At 32.6% G+C, this 15,688-nt stretch overlaps 1 non-coding gene across 1 annotated transcript; it reads right to left on the bottom strand.

Moving 5' to 3' along the window:
- Positions 1-14,793: 14,793 nt before the first annotated feature.
- On the bottom strand, positions 14,794-14,900 carry LOC139903285 (small nucleolar RNA R71). The gene has a single exon (XR_011778116.1). It is a non-coding gene; the product is annotated as a small nucleolar RNA R71 (small nucleolar RNA).
- Between the last annotated feature and the right edge of the window lie 788 nt (positions 14,901-15,688).

Below are 15,688 nucleotides of genomic sequence, written 5' to 3'. Positions count from 1 at the left end.
ACACCATAAATGAATATATAAATCCAAGGTTTTCGACATCTGATGATTTCTACGTATAGATAATCACCGTAAACAGTAGTTTACAATACTACATCCGTTGACAATACAGTCAAAATAAGTTACATGGTGATGATTTTGTGAATGCAAAGTTTTCTCGAATAAAGCATGTATGACTCAATGCACATAGCTTGTATAACCTATAAGCAAACATCGGAAGATTTCTAGGAACCTGAGAATAAACATGCTTAAAAGTGTCAACATAAAAGTTGTTGAGTTCATAGTTTTAATGTTGCGCATAATCTGTATATAAAGGTGGATCACAAGATTTCAGTTGTTTCATCCAGAAACGTTTATCAAAATATTCTAAAAGATTGAGCACCCTGGTAACTAAACTTAACGTATATATAATAAGTAACCCTGTTTTAACATACATGCAACCGATGATGTGTGCGAGGTGTAGTACTAAATAGATTATATTTTACTACGAAATATTATTAAATATGATACAATTTTACACAAGTTATTTATTTATTTATTGAATGGATATACCTAAACCTTGCTACAACACTTATAGGCAGTGTACCTAATCGTAGAGTAGTGTAGTTTTTAGTAAGTCCTGTTCGTTCCACAGGGATACAGCTAAGTTTAACGCTATATTTATTTTAAACTATATTTGTATAAATATATATATATAAGTAATATAATAGTATTATTATTATTATTATAAAAGGGGGTTTTACCGTTTAATGACTGGTTTGTCGATTTTAAATCCTATATCACAATTAAAACTTAATGCAAAATATAATTTAATTTAAAGCGTAAAGTAAATGACGATAATTAAAAATGCGATAAAATAAAAGTATGATAATTAAAAGTGCAATAAAATAAAAGTACGAATAATAAAATGACGATAATTAAAAGTGCAATGAGATATAAAATAAAGGAATTATGCTTATTTAAACTTCCGTAATCATGATGTTTGACGTGTTGATTTTAATTTATTACCAAGGGTTAATTGTCCTTTGTCCTGGATTATTCGATATGTCCATCTGGTTTTGTCCATAATAGTCCATCGGTCATAATTATAAAGTGTGAAAGTCTTCGTCAAATTACCCTTATACCCGAAGTCAAATATTCCAACTAACTAGGGATTCAAACTGTAACAAGATCTTAATACTTTGTTTAATGAATACACCAGGTTATCAACTGCGTGTAATCCAAGGTTTTAATACTTTGTTAACAATTACACCAATTACCCTTGAATGTAATCCACCCCTGTTTTAATGAGTCCATTGACTATTAATCCATTCCCGTGTCCGGTCAAATGAATAATTATTAGTATTTATAAATATCCCGCCCACCGTACCCAGTCAAGCGTATGTGGTTATATATAAATACGTCAAATTATAAATCTCTATATTAAATTAACGAGATATCATTTAATTAATATAAAGCCCATTAATAGCCTATAGTCCAATTTCCACAAGTGTCGGTCTTTTGTCCAAACCCCAATTATGGTCCAAAGCCCAATAACCCAGTCTTAATATTTAGTCCAACATCACGATTACTTCGGCTTAAATAAGCATAATAATAACTTAGCTACGAGACATTAATGTAAAAAGGTTGAACATAACTTACAATGAGTATTAATCGCGTAGTGTTACACGGACATAATTTTGACTTACAAACTTAAAACATTCGCTACTATAACCTTATTATTATTAACTTAATATTAAAATTATAATTATAAAATATAAATATATATATTATTGAGAGAGTAAGAGATAATATTGATGAAGGTGTACACAATTCGGCAGAAAACGTTGCAATTTATAAGACTTGGCCTCACTTTTTGGCTCATGCGATCGCATGAGATTAACTCATGCTGGCCATGCGATCGCATGGCTGCCTATTCTTGGTCACAATGATTTGTTTGCTAGTCTGCCGACACATTTAAATATATATATAATTTTTATATAATTATATATATATATATATATTATATTATATTTATGTGCATATTTGATTTGTAATTTTAGCTCCGTTGAGTCGCGTGTTGATAGTTGGTTCATGTCTCGGTTCCGGATTTTCGAACGTCCTTTCGTACGCTTAGATATCTTCTACTTTGCGTTTTGCGGCTTGTACTCTTGTCATTTTTAGACGTTTCTCATCAATAAATTGAACCACTTGGATTGTATCTTGTACATTTGAGCTTTTTGGTCATTTGCGTCTTTAAATCGTCGAATCTGTCTTTTGTCTTCACCTTTTATTATTTAAACGAATATCACTTGTAAATAGAACAATTACAACTAAAAGCTTGTCTTTCTTGAAGGATAATGCTATGAATTATGTGTTCATTTTTAGCATTATCAAATATTCCCACACTTGAGCGTTGCTTGTCCTCATGCAATATAGAACTTGAATATAACTTTACTAGAATCACTTCTTTATTCTTCACACTTTGTACATCAGTGATTTTGATATGGCGGTATGAACAATGATAGTAACATTGTGGTTTGCAGTCCCACGTGACTATGAAAATTTAGATCCTTTAGGAAATTGAATCTTTATGAAAACATTTGATCTTTTGAAAATTAATTCTAGATTTTACCCTAGATAAGTTTTCTGGAATAACCCTTCACCGGTGTTTGCAAATTGTTTTTGTGGGTTTTGTGGGTTTCAGATTTTAAAATTTTAGCTCAAAACTTATGGTTTTGTGTCACCCACTTGCTAACCTTGTATTAGGAAAGCAACACGTCTAGTTTACTTATCCCGTATATTACCTTTCGGTAAACTACCATCCGGTTGTAATGGAAAGCGTTGAACAAGCAACTGTTAAGGCAATGTCCCAAGACATGCAAATAATTATGGTCAAAAATGTGTCGGATGCAATTACTATCCTTTGTAGGAGCAATAGTAAAGATCACCTTATAATTTTCTGGTCTGGCATAAGGTCCTGTCTTCGACCATGCTATGCAACCACCGTTCTTACAGTTGACACCCAATTTGGTTTAGGTGACCTAATGAATTCCGGCGAATTCTTAGGATTTTACGTTCAATGGTAATGAACGCATTGAAAATAGGTTTTCAGAAAACAAATCGGTTTGTAATTTGATCAAAATATTTTCTTGTTCAAGCTCAAGTTTAGATATCATCGAATTCCATGAGTTTGTAATTCTCAATCTTTTAAAGTCAATCTCAAGGATTGAGTAATATCAGGCTTAAATGCTGATTTTTAATCTTTTAAGGACATTATCCTTTCTAGGGATCTGATTCATTAGTCTTATAAGCTAATTTGTACGGTGCCCCCCATTGTACGAGACAGATCCTCTCATGGTTAGGATAAGTCTGACCATTTGGCGACCCTGTTTGATGCTGAGGTCCGTGGATTTCCAGCTGATTTTTGATCAAAAATCTTTTCAAGGTTTTTCGTAGACTCTACAACTGGTCTGGACGACAACTTCCTGACCTAAATCAAGAAGCGCGTGTCTTTTTCTCGGAAGATTTTACTTCCTTTTAAATTCCATTTATATTACAATAAACTGGGTAAAACTGATTAATATCGTCCAAAACAAAAATATCTTCAATTATTTGTACAAAAATATGTGATATATGTTTTAAATAATTTGGTAAATTTTTCTCACACTTGGCTTTTATTTTTCTTTCTTTGCCTTTTTATTCTCTTCTATTCTATTTTAAATGAATTCAAGCGTTTTAGGTTGTTTCTCAATTTATGTCCTTTCCGAGGTAACAATAATTTCGGTGTTAATACCTAGTTTTATCGTTCATAAATATGTATAAACATGATTTTTAGTTCATTTAGTTGAATTTTTTTTTAAAATTTTACTAGAAGTGGGTAGTCAGTATATAAGACTAGGGCTGTTCTTTATTATCAGAGAGCACTAGATTCTAATACAACTACTGCGTTACTAGTAAAATTTAACGGTGGCTATTAAACCAAGTGTATAAGTCAAATGTTTAAAACCGAAAGAATTTAATCCCTTCCCACACTTAAGATCTTACAATGCCGTCATTTGCAAGAAATCAGTAATAATTTAAATTATTGAGGGTGATTAGCGTAGAAAAATGATTAAATTTTACCAAAGTTTCCAAACATATTGTTGTTTGTTTGAATGATAAATGGTGCACATCATTTGTTCATTCCTGCAGTTGTTATTTCACATATATTTTGTATCTTGTCGTTAAAATTAGTTGCTTTTGCTGAACTTAATGCCAGTCTTTGAAAGTTCGCTGTTTTACCCTGTTTTGTACAATTGACAATATACATACAATACTAATATTAACATGCATGGTAATTTGAAATGGGACTTAATATCCCACTTTCAAATTATAAATATGAAATATTAGTAACAAAATAATAAAAATGTTAAAAATTACATAAAAATATCAAAATATTATATGTTTAAGCAATAATAGATAAAAAGATAAGAAATCACCAATGAAACTCTATCAATCTGGATATGGATTCCAGATCATGTCATCGCTCGGGTTCCATGGCTGGTGATAGGTGTCCAGATAGGCTTGGTTGGGGTCGTACAGGTTAAAGGGTGGTCGCATATGAGGCTGATGTGCTGGATAGTATGCAGGTCGAGTCGGGATATAGTTATGTGGTACCTGATATGATAGCTGGCTCATGATCTGGTGCTGATGAACTACCCAACTATCATGCTGGCATCGCCTGGATTGCTCATACTCATCTGCGGCTCTCCACTGCTCATACTGACGATGCCTAGCCTCGTTACTCATTTCCACATCATCTATACGCTGGAAGACATCAGTATAACTATCCCTAATGACATCCCTAATGTCATCTGCTTCCTCCATCTCCTCGTCTGAACCCCTCTCTACCTGTGGATGGGTGCCATGATATGGTAGTGGCCTATTGTGTCTCCGAGTTAGTACCTTTGCACCTTGATAAACCAATAGACCTATAGTCTCGGCTTGTCCTTCAATCTCGACCATCGGACCCCCTCGATATTTATCTACACCTAAATACTCTCCAATGAGAGTAACAAAAATGCCTCCTCCTATTATTTCCCCCTCCTGTATACCTTCCACTATTTTGGATAGATAATAACCAACACAGTAGGGGATGTTAACAAAGCTTCTGGTGTTTCGAATGCACTTGAGGTAGAATAAATCGTTTAGGGTCATTTTCTCCTTGTTTCTACCTCTTTGTGTAATCGAGTTCGCTAAAAACCTATGAATTACGTGAAGCTCTACTTTGTTAATATCTAAATAGAAGTGTCTTCCACCCCACCTAAACTCATTAAAGTTTGACATACGCCTCCATATGGCATTAGAGTCAAAATCTCTATCTACCCTCTCACCTTCATGAATCAAAGCTGTACAATCAGGTGATAATAATTCAGCGGGGGTGTAAATCTGTAAAGCCCTAGCCATGTCCAGCATGGACATCCTGTACATCCTACCTCCAAGTAAAAATCTAAGAAAGCTCCTATCTTCTACATTATCTACATCCCTATTTAATGCTATAGTACTCATTAATTCAACACACCACTCCTTATATACAGGCCTACGAATGGTAAACAAATATTCCCAGTCAGGAAAAAAAAAGTTCTCATACCTTTGGATTAGTAACAGCCTAACTGAGTTAGCTAGGTTGACTTCTTCCAAAGGTCTCCAATCTATCACCCTTGGTACCTCAACATTTTTGGTATAAAGCTTGAATTTGTTACTTTGATACGTCGGGTAATCTATCCAGTTTCGCTCAAATCTCAGATTGGGATGTAATTCCTGTTCATGAACTCTTGAGTTTATTATTAACTGATGAGTCAAAAATTGTACGTAGGCAGTAAAAAATTGTAGATTCGGTTCATAATATGGTAGGTGTTGATCATAGTGATGTTGTTGTTCAGGTTGTGGTTCCGGTTGTGGTTCTTGATATGGTTCTTGTTCAGGTTGTTGTGAAGATGAACCACCACCATCAGTGTTTATAAATTTCTGCAAAACACATTAAACACAAAATTTTGTGCATCCAAATATGCATTAGTGTTAGCAAAATAACAAATTAAAACAATTACAATAACATGTTTAATCCATATTAACTTATACACATTTTCATCATTTTAACAATTCTACATTTTTTTCAAATAAGCATATATGAAAATGTATACAATGTTCATAAGCATTCAACTCAAATAACATGTCAAAATAACCATTACTAGCAATTAAACAAGTTTCAAATGGCATTCATATTAAAATAATCAAGTTCATGAATTTTAGACTTAAAAAGTCCACTTTGATGCTCAAAAATCATGTTTAGGATCAAAGTTTGGATTATTTAGCTACCTAAACATGATACACTACTTAATTTAGCACTAATTCATAGCAAAAATCGACCATAACCTGTATATATCAAAAAGCCCCAAATTGCTCAAGAACACAAACCCTAGATTTCTAAATTTTTTGAAGTTTAAGGCTTCAAATCATGACAAATAGCATCAATCTAGGTTATACAAGCATAATATATTAACAATTTAACTCTAATTAAGCTAGAAATCAATAAAATTAAATTAGGTAAAAATTGTTCATAATCACTATAAATTCAAAATTAAAGAGTTTTAGGGGTGAAATTTTTACCTTTTTGCTCCCCAATCTGAACAAAAGCATGATTATAGCGGATTATAGCACGAAATTTGGAGGATTTTGGTGAAAAAGTGGAGATTTTAGAGAGGTTTTTGTGGGTGTATTCGTATTTATGTGTGTGTGAAATGTGAGGACAGAGAGCACGCTGAAACTTATTGATTCTGTCCAGTATTTCCTTCCCATGCGATCGCAAGGCTATGAAGGGTAAACTCCATGCGATCGCATGGGGTCTGATATATAATTTTTTTTTATAAAACCTTTAACTTGTAAACAAAAATTGATTAATTTTAAAATTTTGTTTCTTTTTAGACTGAGGTTGTTTCGGTACGTTCACCTAGTTCGTCCCTCGCCAAAATTTTAAAATTTGTTATTTTAAAGCGTTTGTTTTAAAAGCAAAGATTTTTAGGTTTTTTAAAATGTTTTTGGCATACTTTAAATCAATAAGATTTAAAAACAATGATAACAAAATTTCTCGTCCCGCCCTCGGGTAAAACAATTTCGGTTTAACGACCTAGTCTTCAACTCATGACGAATTTTAGAAATCAATTTTTTTAATTTAATGAAATAAAGTAAAATTTTGTTTTTAAATTCACACCAAACTTAAATTTAAAATGCATAAAATTTCATATAAATATTAATAATATTTATATACATTAGTTTTTCAAACTTACATTTAAAATAATATAGTTTTATATTAATTTTAAAAACAATGTAAAAATAAAATAAAAATCTTTTTGGTCTTTTATTCCACTTTAATCAATCAAATATTAACAAAAATATACGTCCCTCTTTTGAGTAAAGTAATTTCGGCTTTATTGCCTAGTTTTACTCCTGACGAATTTCTGAAATATTTTGGATTGATTGATTAAAGATATTTATACCTTATGAATAAACGGTAAATTTCACAGTGAGGAATTAAATTTGTGTCTGATATCAATAATTTCGGTTTATTATACCTAATTTTATTGAATATCAATTTAATACTTTATAGCGAACGATTCAGCGTTTATTATCAAAAGGTTCAAAGCAATAAAATAAAATAAAATAAAAATTTACATACTTACCTATTAGATGGAATTCTCAGAGACCTGCTTTAGACGACTCATAGGAGAGTCATTCGATTTGGTTTTTCATTGCTACATAAGCGTAACCTCTATTTTTCAATAACTTTTCTTCTAAACGTATAAACGGATCTTCTCTGCATAGAGTAACGAACTCGGTATTGGAATGTGTCTGATTGTTCGAACATTTCCCTTCGTGTGACCATTTTTCGCATTTATGACATCTTTCAAGGTGTCGTGCTCTTCTTTTTGTTGCGGATTTTGATTTTCCTTTACCAAAATTTTTCTTATGATGATTCTTCCTGAGTTCTTTCCTTACTTCATCCATTTTGCCTCTTATGAATGATACCAGTTCAGTCGGGAAGGTGTTATTATTATGTTTAGTAATCATAGCGTGTAGTAGTAGACCATGGTTCAAATCAAAGGAATTCTTCATCTCGTAAAACCTATAAAACAAAAATTCAGAATGGAGGGAGAAGACTAGTTCTTTAGGGTCTGCTAGGGAAAGACCATTCGGATTCCATTCTCGAGAACTACACGAAAACAGAAAATCTAGCTCTAGATAGCATTATATTATCTTTTAAAATATTTGAATCTCCCCACACTTAGTTAGCCGTGGTGTCGAAATTGTGATTAACTTCATTATTAACTTCAATTGGACCATCAACAACTTTCATATTTCTGACTTTTACTTCAAGCCATTTGTTGATTTCTTCTGTAACATTCACAAATTCAATTAACATCGCCTTTTCTTTAGGCGAAAAATTGGATACTAATCACATAACTTAAAGTTCCCCTTAATCCTAGCATCTTGAATCCGTTTATAAAGTTTCTTCGTTGAACTGTTAAAAATGGGTTCATCTAATTTCGTATCAACAACGGGGTTCTTTGTTATCGGATCATCATTAGGTGTTTAATGGCTATTCCAACCGGGTGTTTAATGGTTTGGTCAAATAATTGAACACCTATTCTGGTTGGTCTTAATTTACCCACACCTAATCTTTTGTATAAGGAAAGAGGCATAACATTCGCACTCACTTCTAAATCTGTAAACCCATTATACATAGCACCATCATTAAGCAAGCAATAAATGATAAATTCACCTGGGTCTTTTAACACCCCAGATTTTTTTTTTAAATACAGCAGAAGACCATTTTAACAAATACATAATATAAGCATATATATAAATAAATGATCGGGTGTTATATTAAACGTAAATACATCTTTAATATAAAAGACGCGACATCAGAGTTCCGACTAGTCAAACATATCTCCCAATAATCCGTCTCCCTGGAATCTATCAAGTATGCAACAGTCAACCTGCAGGGAAGAGGAGGGGGGTTAGCACGAAGCTAAGTGAGTGCAACTAACTACAGGTAATAGTATACAGGAACCGTCATACTAATCATGTCACAAAGTCTAACACACAAACATCACCCAAGTGCCGTCTACAGAGACTCTGGTGGCTCGGCCAAACCATTAGCCACCAGCTGATCGAACTGGGGCTTACCAGAAGTTCCTCCACCACCGTGCTGTATATATATAATCCACACGCGACGGATGCATCATTCACATATATATACACCACGATTGACTAGGCTACCACATGCGGAACCCAACCCGCAGGTTGATCTCTCCTACCGAGGCTACCACACAATAGGGACGCACTGGGCTCCAGCAAACAAGCATCAACTAACATGCAGTCATCACAACGTACTAACTAACCATAGTAGCAAGTATATCTAACAAACATGGCAATCATAATATAACATGCTACTCTATACTATATACTCCAGTTAGTCCCACTCACCGATACCGGTATCACTCGGTAGTCTAATGTCACCAAGTCTTCTCCTCTTCTGTATCACCTGAAAACAATACTCACAAGTTAGCAAATCAAATTCCAAATACTAACAATATCACAATCACAATGTAATACATATACTTCATCATTATACAAACAGGCAGCATAGCGGTTACAAATCCACACTTAGTAAAATTTACCACTGCCAAAGACACTCGGTCGACTGTCAGAGACAGTCGGCCGACTGTCCACACTCACTCGGCCGAGTGTCTAGTCACTCGGTCGATGGTCTCTTGCAGACACACTCGGCTGTGTGTATCACACACTCGGTCGATGGTTGAGTCAGTCGGTCGAGTGTTAGGAGACACTCGGCCGACTGTGTTTATCTGCAGAAGCTGAACCCAAAATCAACCAATTCTTGCTCTAGAGCTCGATTACGATCTCAAAACTGACCAAATCAAAGACACTAAACATGTAGAAACATAACCCACAAGATTTTGACTCAAATAACATCAAATCTAACATTTTTGACCCAAATTACTCACTTTGTAAAACTTACACAAAAACCCAAATTTCTCAAAGATTAAAGCATGAAATGTTATGATTCTTACCTTGTTAGAATCAGTAAATCACAAGGAACACAATGATACAAATGATTTGATCTCTAAAACAAGTATTAAGGATTAGGGTTTGGTAGTTGGAGGAGATAAAGATATGAGTGTGTTTAGTGTGTGTGTGTGTGTGTGTGTGTGGAAGAGTCTGGAAAATGAAAAGGGAAGCATCACTATAGTCACTTAATTGGGTTTAATTCCCACACTGTGCAACACACGAGTATATATCAGTTATCTGATATCTTTTGTACGTCATTTGGTAACTCACCGAAGTCCAAATTAAATAAACAAACCTGTTCTGTGACCCTTGTCACAAACTGGTCCTAACAATAACAATAATTAATAATAACTATTAAATAAAAATAAAAGCATATAATTTCACAACACAAACTTAAGGGCAAACTAACAATCTTATAGCTAGGCCCAGTTGAGGATGTTACAAATTGATAATGCTAAAAACGAACATATATTTCATAGCATTATCCCTCAAGAAAGACAAGCTTTTAGTTGCAATTGTTCTATTTACAAGTGATATTCGTTTAAATAATAAAAGGTGAAGACAAAAGACAGATTCGACGAATTGAAGACGCAAACGACCAAAAAGCTCAAAAATACAAAATACAATCAAAGAGGTTCCAATTATTGATAAGAAATGTCTCAAAATTACAAGAGCACAAGATTCAAAATGCAAAGTACAAGATATTAAATTGTACGCAAGGACGTTCGAAAATCCGAATCCGGGACCAGAGTCAACTCTCAACGCTCGACGCAACGGACTAAAAATTACAAGTCAACTATGCACATAAATATAATATAATATTTAAATAATTACTAAAATTATTTATATATTATATTTATTTATATAATCCGTCGGTAAACAAGAAAACAAAGACCCGTGAGCTGGAAAAAGGGGCCATGCGATCGCATGGCCTGGAAGGCAAAAAGTCATGCGATCGCATGGTGGTAGGTGACATGCCACATCCCTATAAAAATCGAGCTTTGGTGCACCATATATCCATCCTTTAATCTCTCTATCTAAACGTATATATATATATATATATATATATATATATATATATATATATATATATATATATATATATATATATATTTAATTTCTAATAATAAGGGTATGTTAGCGAATATTGTAAGGGTGTAAGTCGAAATTCTGTCCGTGTAACGCTACGCTATTTTTAATCATTGTAAGTTATGTTTATATTATTTTCATTAATGTCTCGTAGCTAAGCCGTTATTATGCTTATTTAATCCGAAGTAATCATGATGTTGGGCTAAAAATATAAAAAATGGGTAATTGGGCTTTGTACCATAATTGGGGTTTGGATAAAAGAACGACACTTGTGGAAATTAGACTATGGGCTATTAATGGGTTTTATATTAACTAAACAATACCTTGTTAATTTAATATACAAACTTATAATTTGACGTATTTATATATAACCACATACGCTTGACTGGATACGGTGGGCGGGATATCTATAAATACCAATAATTATTCATTTTACCGGACACGGAACTGGATTAATAGTTAATAGACTTGTTGAAATAGGGGTGAATTACATTCAAGGGTAATTGGTGTAATTGTTAACAAAGTAGTAAAACCTTGGTTTACACGCAGTCGATAACCTGGTGTATTCATTAAACAAAGTATTAAAACCTTGTTACAATTCGAATCCCCAATTAGTTAGAATATTTGACTTCGGGAATAAGAGTAATTTGATGAAGGCTTTCGCTCTTTATATTTATGACTGATGGACTATTATGGACAAATCCGTATGGACATATTAAATAATCCAGGACAAAGAACAATTAACCCATGGGCATAAAACTAAAATCAACACGTCAAACATCATGATTACGGAAGTTTAAATAAGCATAATTATTTTATTTCATATTTAATTTCCTTTATTTTATATTTAATTGCACTTCTAATTATCGCACTTTTATTTATTGTTATTGTATTTAATTGCACTTTTAATTATCGTACTTTTTAATTATCGTAAGTTTATTTTATCGCATTTTTATTTATCGCAATTTCATTATCGTAATTTACTTTACGCTTTAAATTAAGTCTTTTATTTATTTAATATTTTACATTAAGTTTTAACTGCGACTAAAGTTTTAAAAATCGACAAACCGGTCATTAAACGGTAAAAACCCCCCTTTATAATAATAATATTATTTATATATATATTTGTATTTTTATAAATTAAAACTAATATAGCGTTAAGCTTTGTTTAATAGATTCCCTGTGGAACGAACCGGACTTACTAAAAACTACACTACTGTATGATTAGGTACACTGCCTATAAGTGTTATAGCAAGGTTTAAGTATATCCATTCTATAAATAAATAAATATCTTGTGTAAAATTGTATCGTATTTAATAGTATTTCCTTGTAAAATTTAATAGTATTTTATACCCCTTAGCTTTAACTATCAAGTATTTTTGGCGCCGCTGCCAGGGAACTTAAAATCTAGCTTAAAAGCCGGAAGCGCAAAGCTAAATAAAAAAAAAAGATTTTTATTTTTAGTTACTTTTACAAAAAAAAATACACTTTTGTAAAAATACGTTTTTAAAACCAAAAATATAAAAAGAAAAAAAATATAAATATTTTTAAGAGTTTGTTAAATATATAAGTTATATAAAAGTTTCTTTATCTTTATTTTATAAAAATATAAGTTTTATTTAATTTATATTAATATATTACATAAATATATAAAACAGAAATATAATATAGCAAAACAAGAGAAAAAAATAAAATAAAAAATTACTCGAGTCCAGTCCTGTAGCAGCCCAGTGTCTGGCCCGAAACCCTAGGCCATGCGATCGCATGGCTTGGTAACTTAGAACTCATGCGATCGCATGAGCTCTGCTGACACGCCATAGTTGACTGCAACCTGCATTAATTACGGATTATAATTATTATTATTATATTTAAACCCTAATTAGGGTTATATATTATATATTTTAGTTTAGTTTATTTATTTAATTTATATATTTAGTTTGATTAGTTTAATTAGTTTGTAAAATTAATAGTTTTATTAAATAAATAATATAAAAATAATATTTTTATAAAAATTGTACTTTTTACAACTTTTAGTATATTTTTATATTTTGTACCTTTTTAATTGTTTTAGCGTAATATTTGTGTTTTTTCGCTCATATTTAGTTTTAATCCATAGTTTTTGCCGTAGCTTATTTTTATTTATAGATTTTTAGGCTTTGCCGTAAAATCCCTTAAGTGCTTTTTCTTTAGACTAAGATTTAGGTGCTTTAGAATTTTGCGACACCTTTTTAAGTTTTAGTTCCCTTTTAAGTTATTGCCATTTGGGATATAGTTTTCCTTGTATGTTTTAAATATTTTTAGACGCAACTTTTAATTTTTTAGTTTTTAGTTCTTTTTTAAGTTTCAACGCGCTACTTTCTTATTTTTATTTTTCGACGCCTTTTACCTATGTATCAATTATCACTCCAATTAGTAATCTCAATTTGCAATTTTAATTTTAAGTTAGTGATAGTAATAAGGTTGGGTTAGTATAGTGTTTTAAAGTTTCATAAGTCACTCTTTTTCTTTCTTATTTTTCGACGCCTTTTATTTTTCAACCCTTTTCTTTTTCGACCTTTTTCGACGCGCTCTTTTTCTTTCTTATTTCTCGCTATTCTAGTTTTTAGGACTTAGAATTTTCTCTACTTCTTATCTAAATTTCTTAAAATTACGAAAATTTATTTTAAGTGGTTAAATTGATAGACATCAAAATTTTCTGGTTCGTAGTAATAGTTGGATTTGTACGTGGACCGGGTTATTGGAGCCAAACAGTCCTCAATTATATTGAGACCAAACGAATCCTGCCCCTCTGCTGCATCTTTTGGCTATTCGAAATGTGGGCAAAATCAGAAAAGTCTATTAATTGGATAACTTATATAATTTTTCTTTCCTTTTAAAAACTAATAGGATATTCAGTGAATGCACCGAGCAAGACGTTCATCACCTTTTGTACGTTCACCACCTGTAACCAGATCAAGACATCTAGCAAATATTGTCGCCATTGATTTTTCTTTAGAATCGTCATCCAGTCGACCAAGTACTCCAATTCAAATTTCCGATAATCCATTTTTTGAACCCGATCTCACAATTGAGAATCCGGAGAATATTCAGGGACGATTCATAGATCCTGAACCATTAATTTTTCCTCCAGAACCTCCAATCATTCAAACGGAGATTGTCGAGGAACCAACCATTAAATCAGAATCCTCTAGTGATTCAGATTCAACAAATCCAATTATGGAGAATCTGGAACCTTTAAGTATGGAAGACCGAATGAGAGCTAAACGCACTGGCCAAGGTCACGTAATTACTCATCCTGACATTAATGTGCCAGATTATGAAATCAAAGGACAAATTCTACATATGGTGACTAATCAATGCCAATTTAGTGGTGCGCCGAAGGAAGATCCAAATGAACATCTTCGTACCTTTAATAGGATCTGCACACTATTTAAAATTCGAGAAGTTGAGGATGAACAGATATATCTCATGTTATTTCCCTGGACTTTAAAGGGAGAAGCCAAAGATTGGTTGGAATAGTTACCTGAAGGGGCGATTGATACATGTGACGTTTTAGTTGAAAAATTTCTTAAACAATTCTTTCCGGCGTCTAAAGCCGTAAGACTTAAAGGAGAAATTGTTACGTTTACACAAAAACCGAATGAAACTCTATATGAGGCATGGACAAGATTTGGAAAGTTATTAAGAGGATATCCGCAACATGGTTTAGACACCTGTCAAATAGTACAAATATTCTACCAAGGATGCGACATCACTACAAGAAAAGACATAGATATAGCAGCTGGTGGTTCTATTATGAAGAAAACAGAAACTGATGCTTATAAAATTATTGATAACACTGCTTCCCACTCACATGAGTGGCACCAAGAAAAAGATATCGTTAGATCATCTAAAGCAGCTAGAGCCGATTCTAGCCATGACTTAGATTCCATTTCCGCAAAGATAGATGCTGTCGAGAGACGAATGAAAAAGATGACTAAGGATATATACTCAATACGAATTAGTTGTGAGCAGTGTGGAGGACCACATTTGACAAAAGATTGTCTCAGTATTGAACTAACAATGGAACAAAGAGAGAATATTTCATACATAAACCAAAGGCCTGGAAATAATTATCAGAATAATTATCAACCGCCAAGACCGATTTACAATCAAAACCAGAATTATAACCGAAATGTTCCATACAACAACCAACAAGGTCCTAGCAATCAACAAGTATCCAATAACACTTACAACCAGCAAAGACCTAATTTTCAAAACAAACCACCACAACCCGATGATAAAAAGCCAAATTTAGAAGATATGATGACGAAGCTAGGTGAAACTCAAACGCAGTTTTTCACATCTCAAAAACAAACCAATGAACAAAGTGCTCAAGCATTTAGAAATCAACAAGCTTCTATTCAAAATCTGGAACAAGAAGTAAGTAACCTATCAAGGTTAATAGGTGAAAGAAAACCGGGAAGTTTACCTAGTGATACAAATGCGAATCCCC

Source organism: Rutidosis leptorrhynchoides, chromosome 3, assembly GCF_046630445.1.
Source record: "Rutidosis leptorrhynchoides isolate AG116_Rl617_1_P2 chromosome 3, CSIRO_AGI_Rlap_v1, whole genome shotgun sequence".
Classification (NCBI taxonomy): Eukaryota; Viridiplantae; Streptophyta; class Magnoliopsida; order Asterales; family Asteraceae; genus Rutidosis; species Rutidosis leptorrhynchoides.
Note: the sequence above shows the minus strand (reverse complement) of the source record. Positions and strands in the feature narration are given on the sequence as shown.